The sequence below is a fragment of the Cryptomeria japonica genome, chromosome 8, assembly GCF_030272615.1.
Source record: "Cryptomeria japonica chromosome 8, Sugi_1.0, whole genome shotgun sequence".
NCBI classification, from domain to species: domain Eukaryota; kingdom Viridiplantae; phylum Streptophyta; class Pinopsida; order Cupressales; family Cupressaceae; genus Cryptomeria; species Cryptomeria japonica.
The window spans coordinates 355,011,312-355,026,147 of record NC_081412.1 but is presented as its reverse complement, the minus strand read 5'-3'; positions in this window follow the sequence as shown (position 1 = coordinate 355,026,147).

Sequence of the window (14,836 nt, the reverse complement as noted above, 5' to 3'; positions counted from 1 at the left end):
GTCTGAAAACGTAAACGGTGTATTGTTACTATGAACAAAGGTGAAATGTCTGACAAGTACCTTATTTACTCTCAATTCACTCTTTTGTCATAATCCATCTAACATTTACAAACACTAGTATTTCTCGTCTTTAATGATATTAGTCTATTAAAGGCGACATACATCACAATAAAAGATAAGGGTGATAGAACATGTTGAGAATGGCTCTACAACAATAAAAGGAGACATTCCAATCAAAATCCAACTCATAAAATAGATTGAGAGGCACAAAGGGTCACAGTGCTCCTGATACTGATGGCACCCATACCTTTTCTAATAATAGCTAGAGGATACCAGATTGGGAATGACTTTATTAAAACCTTCATATGATAAAAGAAATCAGAAATTTAACCCATTCTCCTATCAATCAAACCAAGAAAGAGTATTAACATTTTAGTTCCCAATGATATATGCAATCCCAAGCCAATGACAGGCTGAGGTGACTTCAGGTGTCAAACATATAGCATTGTTTAGCAGGAAAGAAGACCATTAAGTCCCAACCAAACCGCTATTAGCTATGAACAATAGATTGATCTAAGCCATCTGAAGTTAGTGATGATATACATAGCATCATGGTGATAACTTTTTGGGTCTTAAGCCAGGTACATAAAGATAATCATCCCAAATCCTATGCCTTCCTGACTATAGTGTGCCGACAGAATAAATAAGGATTAACAGTTTATGGTTTGATCTAACTATGGTAAGGCAAGTCGGTACTAATGAATAGGTTCATTCTCTGAATTCTTGTAGCAAGTAGTCTAGAAAGAAAATAGGAAAAGAGATGCAACTTAGAAGAACTGAATTCAATCCGTAGGATTGGAGATTAACTAATCCTTCTCAAACAAAAAATAAAACCAAAAATAATAATCAATTGATACTTATATTTATCATAGTGAATTGCATTCCAAATTGAAATATAGCAATTTGCACTTATCCATCAGTAAAATTTTAAAATACCAAAGTAATTCAAATTCTTCTAGATAAATCGAAAGTCTAGCTACATATTTTTTTTATTCTACATATTCAATTATTTAATAATAATAAAGTTTATGAAGATATGGTTTATGACACATTGGTCTAGATGACTATGAAACAAAATTTGAAAAGAATCTTCAGTCTACTCTTGATGACCTTGCTACTGCAAAGTTTGAATGTGAAGAATACAAATCAAGATTGAAAAAGGCAGAAGATGAAATTATCAAGCTAAAGTCAAAAAAATGGAGAAAACAAAGAATATGAGGACAAACTCAAAAGGGATGAAGTTAGCAACCTAAAGATTTAGATTGAAGAAGAAAAGATGATTGTGGATTTTTTAGATTCCAAGATTCATGAAAAAATCATTGAATACACCAAGCTTGAGGAAAAACTTTTTGCTTTGAAAAAAAAATTTAAGGAAGCAAAAAACACCTTTATATCTAATAGAAATAAAGATGACTCTGATAGCTCTAAAACAAACATGGTGGATAGAAAGTATGAGGAAGAAAAAGAACATGAATGCAAGAAGACTAATGGATATGAAAATGAATTTAGATAGTTCTGGAGCCAAAAGAAGAACTTTAGAAAACCTACTCCAAATCAAACTGCTTTGTCTTCAATCTTTTAATGGAAATTATCTCTTGTAAAAGGATTGGACATAAGGTTGCAAAATGTAGAAGTAGAATGAACATAAGTTTAATTAGGTCTTCTAGGCCTCAATCTTTTGATGACCAATGTTATGCATGTAACAAATATGGTCATGGAGCAAGTGAATGCAGAAGTAGAACTATGAGAAATGATGTTATGGATATGAGTGATGTTAGATCTTTAAGTGGATATTTTTACATGTGTAACATGTTTGGTCATAAGGCTATGAATTGTAGATCCAGTACAGGAAGAAGGTATGTATCACAATAAAATATCACTTGCTATAATTGTAACAATTCAGGACATGTTTCTAGATTCTATGGAAGAAAGAATGCCAGGACAAATAATTCATAGAAGGTTGATTAGATAAAGAAAAAAATGGAAAAGATATGAGTAAAGAAGATAGAAGACAAGAAATATGATAAGGTAAAGAATGAATCTATATTTCAAGATGGTGCAGATGGTTCTTCTAGAAACTAACACGATAACAAAGGGTTGGGAGGAAGTATCCACTATATATATCTTATCCTCCCTTAAGTGTTCTGGATAATATTTGGGAAGCTTTATGGTTCAAATATGTTCAATATGATAATGAAAGCAAGTTGTTTTAGAACATGGCAAACACTAATTTAAGTTGTATATTAGATATTTATGGCAATATGTGTTGATGATTTGATAATCTTAGTAGAAGATATCAAAGGATGAGAATAGGAGTATTGATGTTGTCCCCTTAGGGGGAGATAACAGTTTATTGGATTAATATTGATTGGGGTATATTACGCAAAGTATGTGCACAAAGGAGAAAATAATGCAATCCAATAACTTCAAGGTATATCCTATGTATTTCTACTCTCTAGGGGAGCAGATGGTTGTCCAAAGAGAAGAATATAAATAAGAGATTGTGCTATTAAATCTTAATCCTAAATCATGTAATGATATACACCGTTTGAACTTGAGGTCAAAGGGAGACATATACTATAGGAGATATTGATATGGAAGGAGAGACCATTGTATTATGTATACATCGGTGAGTGTTTCCATCAATGAAAAAGGTTGTAGAGATCGTTGGCATTATGTGTTCTCATTAATGTCAACCTAATGTCTGCCAACATATGTTATATATATGGTCCTTTTCTGGTGATAAATGTTGAGGTGTCATTGAAGATTATAGAGGTGAGAAATTAGGGTTAAGGTTAAATTAAGATAATAAAACCAATAACAAGCCTAATTTACCAATAGATTGAGGAGGATAGGAATCTAATAGATCTATCCTTGATAGATATATATTCTGATCGAATTCTAGGCTCCTTTGATAGAGCTCTATCCTCCTTAAATATAATTGATTTGAATTGTTGAAGATTACGGAAAGATAGTTTATTATTGAAGAAATATGATAGAAACAATGAGTTATAGATGTCGTATGGAGACACCAACTTTAATCTGAGTAGAAGAAGATGATTCAGATCTATTCCTAGAAGTTTGGCCTGATTTTTTGGGACCAGGTAGTATCAATTTGCCATAATCCTGTGAATTTCTTGCGGTCAAAAGTTGAACATATTCATCTATGTGAATCCTTTCGATCCTCCCAAACGTAGCTCTATACTTGTTTCTTACACAGAAAAGAAGGGGGAAATTGTTGGGAATAAGGGTTTGCCTTAGGTCAAACCCTAGTTTTGGAATTAACCATGAAACTGAATTAAAAATGTAAATGAAGTATTGCAGTAAAATACTTTTCTTTTAAGGGAAAGGCTAAAGATGAATGAAGCACTAATGATATACCATTAATGAATTTTTGTTTGTCTACACCAAGGAATTAGGGTTTCATATAGATTGTCTTCATTAAAAATTGAACATGAATGTCATCTTTAATGCTTGAACCTTGATTTCACTTTTGCTCCAATGCTTGATAGAAACTGATTACTTGCTCACTTGAATGTAAGATCTCAATTTTTCTCTCTTGAGTTGATTATGAATTCAAATTATATTATGAATTTAAATTAGTTTATAAATGAGAGGGGCGGACCTCCTTTTATACTTGGTTGTCAAATATCTAATTAATTTTTTGACCTAAGCCGACACGGGACCTAATTTCCCACTCTCAAAATGTGATTGTTGAAAGGGGCCAATTTGGGGCCCAATTGAGGAGCCTAGGGTGTATACACCCTAGTATTGAATAGCCCCAAGGCATGGGTGCCATAGTCATGTTCCCTTGTCCTAAAAGTTAGGATCTTAGTCAAGAGGGTTAAATTGGTGGAAAGGTGACATGAATGAAGGGTGTGAGCAGGATTAGTGCTTCAGTCAGGATTTAGAGGAAAAACGCCAAAGTGAGGACTAAGTGAGGACCAAATTGTAAGCAGGTACAAGTTGCCTACAATTTGGTCCTCACTTAGGCCTCACTTTGGTGTTCATCCTCTAAATCTTGATTAAAGCACTAATTCTACTCACACCAGTTAACAAACTCAATTTTCTCATTGTCTGCACTTTCTCCCCCCTTAATCCTAGAGCCCTGATGTCCTAAACCATGGCATTGGGTGTCATGGTCCTCTAAAAAGGGCCCATTTTGGGGCCTCATAATAATCACCCAATTTAGGCGAGGACCTAGATCCCGTGTCAACCTATGTCAGAAACTCAAGTCATTTTTCAACCAGCAAGTATAAAAGGAGGTTTACCCCTCTCATTTTAAAACCTAATCCGAAAATTTCAAGTTCTCAATTATACTCTAGCAAATTCAAGTGAGCAAGCAATTGTTCTTCTATCAAGCATTAGAGCATAAGTAAAGTCTAGATTCAAGCATCGGAGATGACATTCATGTTCTATGTTTTATGAAGACTATCTATAAGAAACTCTAATTCCTTGTGAAGACAAAGAAAACTTCATTAAGGTATATCATTAGGTTTTCATTCATTTTCAACCTTTCCCTAAAAGGAAAGTATTTTATTACAATACTTCATTTACATTTTTAATTCAATTTCCTAGTTAATTCCAAAATTGGGGTTTGACCTAAGGAAAACCCTTATCCCAACAATTTTCCATTTTTCACTATGTGCAGGAACATGTAAAGAGCTACATTTCGAAGGATCAACAAGATTCACAAAGATGAACAAGTTCTCCTTTTGATAGTGAGAAGTTTGGAGGACCAAGGAAACCACCACCACGGTCCCAACAATTTAGGCCAAATTTCTAGGAATAGATCCAAACCTTCATCTACTGCTCAGATCCAAGTTTTTGGCTTCTTACAATTATTGTAGGTCACTATTTATGCAAATTGCTTCAATAATTCACTATTGTACCCTAATCTTTCAATAATTCAAATTTAATTCAATTCAAGGAAAAAAATAGACCCATTTATGAGGTCTAGAATTTGATTAAAATCTTGGTCTATTAGGCTTAGGTATATCAAATTCATATATTTTCCTAATGTGATGGTAATTAAGAAAAATTAGTGGTTTTAATACATTCTATGGTGAAACCCTAATTTTTCACCTTTTACATTTTGGTGAACCTGGCATCTTGCACCTTATTTTTTTATTAGTGATCTCAAATCTGATTGTTTATGCATTTTCAAATTCAAATTTACATTTACAAGTTTAATTTTTAATTGAATTACATAAATTTATAGGTTAAATTCACAAAAACCCTAATTTATAATTCTAAAATTGAACTTGGACGGGTTGCCTAATTTGGATTCATTATTTCAAATATGATTGTTTATGCATTTTAAAATTAAAATTTGCACTCTTAGATCTCATTTTCAATTTAATTACATTAATTTAGAGGTTAAATTCACAAAAACCATAATTTTTTATTCTAAAATCTACTTGTGGGTTGCTTTTTTCAAATCTATTTTCAGATCTGATCTTTATGATATGTTATGTTATGATTTAGAGGCATTTATCTTTCAAATTCACAAATAATATTGCTTAATCAAATGGTTAATCAATCACTTTTATAAAATTTTGCATTGTTTAATCACAATCTTCAATTTGTGCATTCAAATTTCCCTCCTTTGTGCATGAGTTTTGTTACCATTAGTCCTACCTACAATATTCCTCTGAGAAGAAGTTGTAGAATTAAGGCTTCCCAAGGTTTAATTAGTAAGGATATGGAGCCTAATATTGATAACTTATCTCATGAGAATGTTGGTGATTCCTCCAACCCAACAAATGATGTCATTTATCCCCATTCTTTTCATAATTATCATGATGAGGATGAATCACTATCTAGGGTTATCATTGACCAATTAGAGAAGATTGACAATGAACTTGAAAATCTTCAACAATGGATGAGTCAACAATAGCCAGAAAGTGAGGCAATCCCATTGATTGAAGGTGTAGATGTCTAAAATTAATTAAATTAAATATTTAATTAATTTATCCTTTCCACATAGCTATTTAACTATATTACCCTATATTACTCTCAAAATTAATTAGTTAAATTTCATTAATTTTTTCACTATAGTCCAATGATCAATTTATCACATAAATTAATTATTTTCCCTATTCTTCTAAATTCAATCAAATCATTAATTCTTCCAAATGCCATTTAGTTAATTAATTAACTTATCTAAAGTGATTCCTACAAATCACTTTTCCTAATCCTCACTTAGCCTAATTAATTCTTCTAGAAGTTCGATTATCATTATTCCTCAATTTTAAATTCCTCCACTCATTCTCTCTTGGCTTGTCAAATCCTCCTAACTTATCCATTTTCTCTCTAATCCTTCATTAACCCACTTAACCCCCTTTCTTAATCATTTGCACATTGCTAATCCTCATGATTAGGAATAAGTCAACTATTTGTCATAAAAAAATTGTCCCCTTTCAAACCCCAAACCTTAAATGTACCAACTTTGGTCATGTCAAGGATTTCAAATTCTTCCACTTCCCCATGCTCCTACCCCTCCATTCCAAATCGATCTTGGCCCTCCATTTTGGCCTCTTCAAATCTATAAATTGGGGTCTCCTCCCCTCATCTTCATATCCATCTTTTATGCAATCATATGTTGTCCATTTGAGCTTAGAATCACTATCATAGCACCCATATTATATTCATTTTACTCTATACCTAGCTACTTCGTCCATTCATCCATCAAGCAATTTTCTTTGTTGTTGTGTAGTGGAGAGCAATCCACATCCAATCTTGGAGCCAATCCAATCAAGTGGAGATACGGCGCTCATCAAAGGCTCAATCAAAGAACAAGAGAACTTCACTTGAAGGTTTTGTTGGAACCCTAATTTTTGGCAAAATTTAGTGTTTCCTCAAGTTCTCAAATAACTATTTTTCTAGATCTTATGTGCATATCATCATCAAGATTTTTGTATTTCATTATCCTAGGAGAAAACTCTTTACTTTGCTGACACTGAGCTCTTCCAAACTATGGATACTGGTTTGAGAAGAATGGTTTATTCAGTCACCAAACAAGGTAATTATTGTTACAAGTTCATTAATGAAAGATGAATACTATTGAATTTTTAATGGAGCTTGTTGTTTCAAAATTTCACACAATATGTGGGGTTAAAATGCGGCTCCCACAAGGGTAGAGCCCAGCATATAGTTTCCACAAGGGGACCCAGCGTATGTCATTATTCAAAATTGAAATTCTAAAGTCCAATAAGTATAATTTAAATAAATTTAAATAACAAGTTAATGATCACTTGATAGAAGGATATTTACATTATGATATTACTCCCCAAAATAAACATGAAAATAAATGGGGCAAAAAATATTGAGCCCATCTTTGAAAATAAATTATAATTATTTCAAGGAGGTTTGGGCTCTCTTAAATTTGTTTGATTGTGAAAGAGTCAAGATTAATTGTTCTATGAGAGGTAAGAGTTGGGCCCCACTAGTTATTTAGTATCTCTCCAAAGAAGAAATATGAAGACAATTAACTTTCAAGAAGAATTTATATTTTGGATATAACAATATGGTAGGCTCGTTTTCACACAACCTTCATAAGTGAAAAACCTATTTAGGGGACAAGACAAATTTACTCATCGTTATAACATTGCATATCTGGCAAAGGCAAAATAGTTTCATCAAAATGGGATTCTACACCGAATGACATAATGTTCAAGAAGCATTAAAAAATATAAAAATGGACTCATCATTTTTGGTATAGCATTATATATCTATGAGGTAAAAGACAACTTCACCGAAATGAGAAGTTACATCAAAAAATTAGTTTGTTGAAAGACAATAAAAACTTTCAAGCAAATGCAATTGGTGGGTATGAAGATAAACTCCACAACCCTCATCAACTATCCACCTTGCCCACATCGTGGGTTGGAATCAGGTATGATCATTCACCATGGCATTAAAAATTAAAGATTGCTATCAGAAATTGTCATTGTAATTGCCTTGGCACAATATGGAGAGTGCAGATACGACCTGTGAATTGTTTGAAAAGATTGTCTCAACTGGATGTGATCGCATAGCTGCCGAGGATGAAAGATATGCACAAAATCAAAGGATCAATATGGACTTCCAAGCACGTGCATTTGGACTGTGCAGAGGAAATTTGTTTCGGTGGATGTTTTGGTTTAAAAATGCTTTGGTAGATGCAAGCGCAATAAGGTGACAAAAACAAGAATTGTGAATTGCTTGATATGCCACCTTGCGGATTGCATGGTCGAATGGTTATACACAAAAATGAATTTACAAGAATTATTTTGTCAGCCACCAACAACAAAATAAGAATGTGTGCAAAATGCAAAAGCATAGACATGACATGCAAATCGATTGACAAAGATGTTTCAACAAAATGTGGTCTCATAGATTTGTTATGACCGCAAACCATACAGAAGATAGTGTAGCTAGGAATTCGGAAATCATCACAGCAAATCAATATTAGTCATAGCTCAATCACGAAAGCTCAAATGCAATGATCAATCCTAACACACTCAATAAAGACATGAAAACAAAACATTCAAGATTTGAAAATTAAGCAAACCAAGTGCAGATTTGAATGTCTCCTTCATGTGGCTCCATTGTCCTTCTTTCTCCTTCAAATAGCTTTGTTGTGGATCTCACCTACTAGTGCATGATCATGATATGAAAGCAAGTAGACAAGATGATTGCTCAAGAATACTCGAAGCGTGATTGATTCGACAAAGTGGTTATTTCGATAATGTGATTATTAGATAATGTGATTAGTTGGGGATCAGGGACTTTGATTGAAGAAATTCATCCAATTTATAGATAAATTGGAGAAAAGACAAGATTAGCATGAAAGTGATTCGAATAGAAATTCAAATCAAAAATAGCAAAATTATGACATGTGTATGACAAATTGCTATGCAAGGATTTATGACGATTTATGACAATTTATGACAAATTGCTATGCAAGGATTTATGACAAGATTTTGAAATAGAAATAGATATTTAGGAATTTAGGAGAAATTAGAAAATTAAGTTGGAAAATAATGACTTGGAAATTAGAAAATTGATGAAAATTAGGTAAATTAATTAATAATTTCGCATTCATTAATTAATTCACAAAAATAGGAGGAAATTAATTAGCCAATTAAATAAACATTTAATTGTGACAAGAAGACTTAGGATAAATAAATAAATTATTTAACCTAAAGGGGAGAATGACAATCAAGATTAAATGAATAAATCATAAAACCTTAGAAGATGAATTAGAAATGCAAAGACGACAATTAGGTCTTGATGTAAGATTGATTTGATGTCGATTCGATCATGATTTTGAATTGATAAATGATTTGATTGATAAATGCGCCGAGGAACAATGACAAATTGATCCAAATTGACATGATTGAGAAGGACAACGATCGATGACAAATCGATCGCAAAACGACAAGATTGATGACAAATTGATAAGGATCGACCAAAATCATGACTGAAAATTGTTATCGACAAGACCTAATTTGAAAGCGATAAAAATGAGGAATGCAGAAGAAGGACTCGATGCTCGCAAACGATAAAGACCAAGTGTGTGACATAGGAGAAATGTTAATGCGACACAAAAACTCTAAAATGAGACAATGCGCCAATGTTAAAATACGACTCCGCAAGCGTTGACCATTTTTAGGTGTCTACAGATAGATATACTAAAAACGCCTCCCACGCTTATGGATCTGCACAAATACACTAGAAAGATTTTCAAAACATTAAGAATAGAGGAATTGTGTCGATATTGAAGTTGCAGCTACCACAGTAAACATGAATGCAAAATATGAGAAGCATAGAAATGACATGTAACAGTTTGACAGACACCCCAAAGAACTGACGTCTCATGTTATGACGTGATTGTTGAATATGTCCAACAAATATAATTCATAGGGAATTGAAGAGGACATGGTCCTAATCATGCATTTTGAGCCAAATCAATGTAATATTTGCAAAAGATAAATTTGTGGAAAGAGCTTTAGAAGCTTTTGAGCAAACGGCAAAGCCGAATTCATAATTTTGACACTGTCCTTTTAGCCTGTGTCATATTGAGAATGCAGGTACTAGTTAATAATATTTATCAAAGCATATTGGAAACAAAAAAATTATAATGTTGAATCTACAAATGCTATGAAATACATGCTTAGGAAAACGCCATCTCATGAATACAAACTATTCACAAAACTTATCAATTGAAAAGGCTTAGGAAAATTTCTAGCGAATGGAATTGACAGGAAAATGGCGAGGTATCATTTCAAGAAGATCAATGTTCGTGGACTTGCAAAATATTTCTCCAAATACAATCGGCTGATGTGAAACCGAAATCCACGAACTTTGCAAACATCTTCCCTGCATGAAAATGGACAATTTTGATAGCACGTGGACATCCATCGAGGAGATTAAGAACAGGGGGATCTTCATGTTAGATGCTAAGTGTGTGAATTATTTCAAAAAATGCCTCGAAATAATGCGGTCTCATCATTTCCACAGGATATATCAAAATAGTTGCTTAAAAAAACATGAGATCTCATGGAACGCAATGATTGTGGTGTACACAAAATGTGTTTGTCTTAGAAACTCTCAAACAGATGCAATTGGTAAATGAACTTTGCTAATATCCTCTCAATGCTTAGTTACCAGAAACGAGAAACGAGAAATGCAACCGCAACGACAACGTGACGAGAAACGGAATATTTAAAGGTTGCATATAAGAAACGTATATATATATATATATATAATTATTTTACATAAATGAAAAAGCATGGAGTTTTATATATATTTTCATTAAAAAAATTTATTTCACATAAATAAAAAATATGAAGTTAAAGTTTCTAAAATACAAAACAATAGATATATTCGCATGCAAGTTTAAAACATGACATAGAAAACTATAATCTGCATCTACTAGTTAATCCAAAGTTAAGCCATGAAACATGCAATTTCACATGCCAAAAAAAATCAGTATGTCAATGTTAAATCGATAAAAAACAATTACTTTACTGTCAAAACTGTTTAAAACATTTACTTTACTATCAAACCTGTTAAAAACAATTACTTTACCATTTAAAACATTTACTTTACTGTTAAAAACAATTACTTTACCCCACTTATAATGGAAAACAATTATTTGACTGATAAATCAAAACAATGGAAAACATATTACAAACAAATTTCGCTACAGAAACGGTCGTTAGAAACGAGAAATGCGTTTCTCCCGTTGAAACAATGGGAGACCGTCGCGTTTCTGGCAAAGTTATATTTTATTTTAACTTTATAACAACATACAAATAGCTTAATAGAAGGTCATAACAAATATCTGCTAGTAATAAAGGACCGCCTTCCTACAGTTTACAAGGATGAAACCCTAAACTATATACGGTACAACGAGATAAACATGGGGGATCCAGCCTATGCACATAAAATATATAACATGACACCACTGATTACAATACAGTAATTTGAATCTATCAAGTAAATATCAAAAACTGCAAAGTGAATACAAGTAGAGGTTTAGGGTTTCCTTTAATTATCATTGTTTAACCAATCACAACATTGGCATAAATGCCAAATGAATTAGCTGTAAAGAGTGGTGAAGATGGTTAGATCAAAATAAGGTACAATATTTATGGGATTAAAATAATGATGATTAAATTATTATGTCAGCGGGGGGTTTTATTCACTAAGTGAGATGATTTGATAAACCTATGAAGGGCAACAACATTGAGCAGAAATATTGATTTTAGAAAAAATCAAAGTAATTCTTAATGAAAATATTTCACCTGAAGTGCCATTTGAGTGAATATGAAATTCCATTCATCAGAAGAAAAGATGGGGCAAATAATTTTGCCTAAGAAAAGTGTAGACATCTAAAAATGGTCAACGCTTGCGGAGTCATACTTTAACATCTGCACATTGCTTTATTTTAGGGTTTTTGCGTCGCATTAACATTTCTTCTATGTTGCGCACCTGGTCTTTATCATTTGCGAGCATTGAGTCTTTCTTCTGCATTCTTCATTTTTTTCGCTTTTGAATTTGGTCTTGTCGATAACAATCTTCAGTCATGATTTTGGTCGATCTTATCCTGTCTTATCAATGTGCGTGCTCATGTATCATCATTTTGGACATCGTCAATCCTAATCGATGATAGAATTAGGGTTTTGTCCTCTTGTCAATCTTGTAATTTTGTGATCGATTTGTCATCGATCCTTGTCCTCTTGTCAATCTTGTCATTTTGCGATCGATTTGTCATCGATCCTTGTCCTCTCCTCAATCTCGTCATTTTGTGATTGATTTGTCATCGATTCGTCATCGATCTTTGTCCTTTTTAATCATGTCAGTTTGGATCAATTAGTCATTGTTCCTCATCAATTGGCGCTTATCAATTGGTCTCCTTGTCAATCTTGGTCAATTTGTCATTTGATTTTTGTCAAACCAATCTCAATCATTTATCAACACTGGTCCTTTGTCAGTCAGAATCATGATCAAATCGACCCTACATCAATTATCTTTTGTCAAGACCTAATTGTCGTCCTTGCATTTCTAATTCATCTTCTAGGGTTTTATGATTTATTCATTTAATCTTGTTTGTCATTTTCCCTCTAGGTTAAATTATTTATTTATTTATCCTAAGTCTTCTTGTCACAATTAAATATTTATTTAATTGGCTAATTAATTCCCTCTCTTTTTGTGAATTAATTAATGAATGAAAAATTATTAATTAATTTACCTAATTTTCTATTTTCTTAATTTCCAATTCATCATTTCTAACCTAATTTTCTAATTTCTTCTAATTTCTATTTCTATTTTCAAATTTTTGTCATAACATCTTGCATAGCAATTTGTCATAATTTGTCATAAATTGTCATAATTTGTCATAACACCTTACATAGCAATTTGTCATACACTTGTCATAATTTTGCTATTCTTGTTTTGAATTTCCTTTCAAATCTCTTCATGCTAATCTTGTCCTCTCTTCAATTTGTTTATAAATTGGATGAATTTCTTCAATCAAGGATCCGAATCAATCACACTTCTAGTATCCTTACGCTGTCATCTCATCTTGTCAATCTTGCTTTCATACTATGCTTGTGCACTTGTAGGTGAGATCCACAAACACACTAATTTGAAGGAGAAAGAAGGACAATGGAGAATTTTGGAGGAGATATTCGCGTTTGTAATGGTTTACATTTGGTTTGAATGTCTTATTTTCAATATTTCTATTGAATGTTTTTAGGATTTCTTATCATTGCAATCTAGTTTTTGTGATTGAGCTAGTTAATATCTATTTGCTTTGATGGTTTCCAAATTCCTATCTACATTAATCAGAAGAAAAGATGGGGCAAATAATTTTGCCTAAGAAAAGTATTACCAATCAAAGCAGAATTACCACAACACAAAAATAAAATATTTTCACTTTTATTAGCAGTGGAAAATTCCATTCATCAGAAGAAAAGATGGGGCAAATAATCTTGCCTAAGAAAAGTATTACCAATCAAAGCAGAATTACCACAACACAAAAATAAAATATTTTCACTTTTATTAGCATTGGAAAATTATTTTCACACCAAGCATAATATACAATGACACAATTGAAGTTGCTAATCACAATATGTGTCTTCATAAGATATTTTAAATCGGTTGAACCTGCAGATAAAAGAAAAATGGAGAATATTTTATGGAAAAGGAAAAAGTATAACATCAGAGTTACTATTTTACAATGTTTTCATTTAGAGGGTAAATATTTTTCACGGGAGGCATTTCTCACATAAAATTTTGCCATGATATACATTATGATATTTTCTTATTCTGTGAGAAATATTATCCACGGTAGTGTGAAAGGAGAACAATATAGAAAAATATTTACAGAGGAAAACCAAAGCTTTGTTAATAAAATAATTAATTTATGATTTTGGTTTTAACGAGGAGTAAATGATTTTAATCTAATGAATGTAACGATTTGAAGCACTCCTTCATTTTATATAAGAAGGAAATCAGGACCGATATAAAAGGGGGAGATATCATCAACATATTTGTAATATATTAACTAAGACAGAATAATATAAGAAACAATACAGATGAGCCTGCTTTTCATTTCTATTTGGTGTAAAAGATTGTTGTGAGTGCTTTTTAATTCGAGCTTGTTAATTTGATTCTAAGAAATCAAAGGTTGTTAAAGTGCTTTTCTACATACAGTTGTTATTTTGTTATTGGATTGATTACTGTGTTAGCTTCTTTTGAGGAAATATTAAAATTGCTTGCATGATAATTGTCATAATAGGATTCACTCACTGAGTATGAAAAGATTAATAGTGGATGGTGTTTTTAACTGTCTAACAAGGAGAATATAGGGAAAGAAACTCATAAGTTTTCAAGCCCAATGGGTGAAGAAGGTACTGGTCTAAACCATATATTTATAATCTTATAATATTATATTTCATTTTTCAATTTTATGAAAGTAGGAGATAGGAGTAGGGTTAGAAGTTAAATTAGTCTATTCCAGAAGTTCATGTCATTCTGAGATAGAGATAAAAGATAAACTAAAGGAAGATTAAATCTGCTTAGTTGAAAGGTGCACCCACTTAGCTTTAGCAGAGCCTGAAGAGTAGGGAATTATAATCACATTGATTAATTACGTTAGTTGGTCAGAGTTGAGTGTTGAACCTGAACATAAGGCTTGGCCTACCTTTAGGGTTTAGCAACCTACAATTTTGAGCTCCAACAAGTTTAATGGCTTTTGTTGCATTTGATTATGTGTTTCATG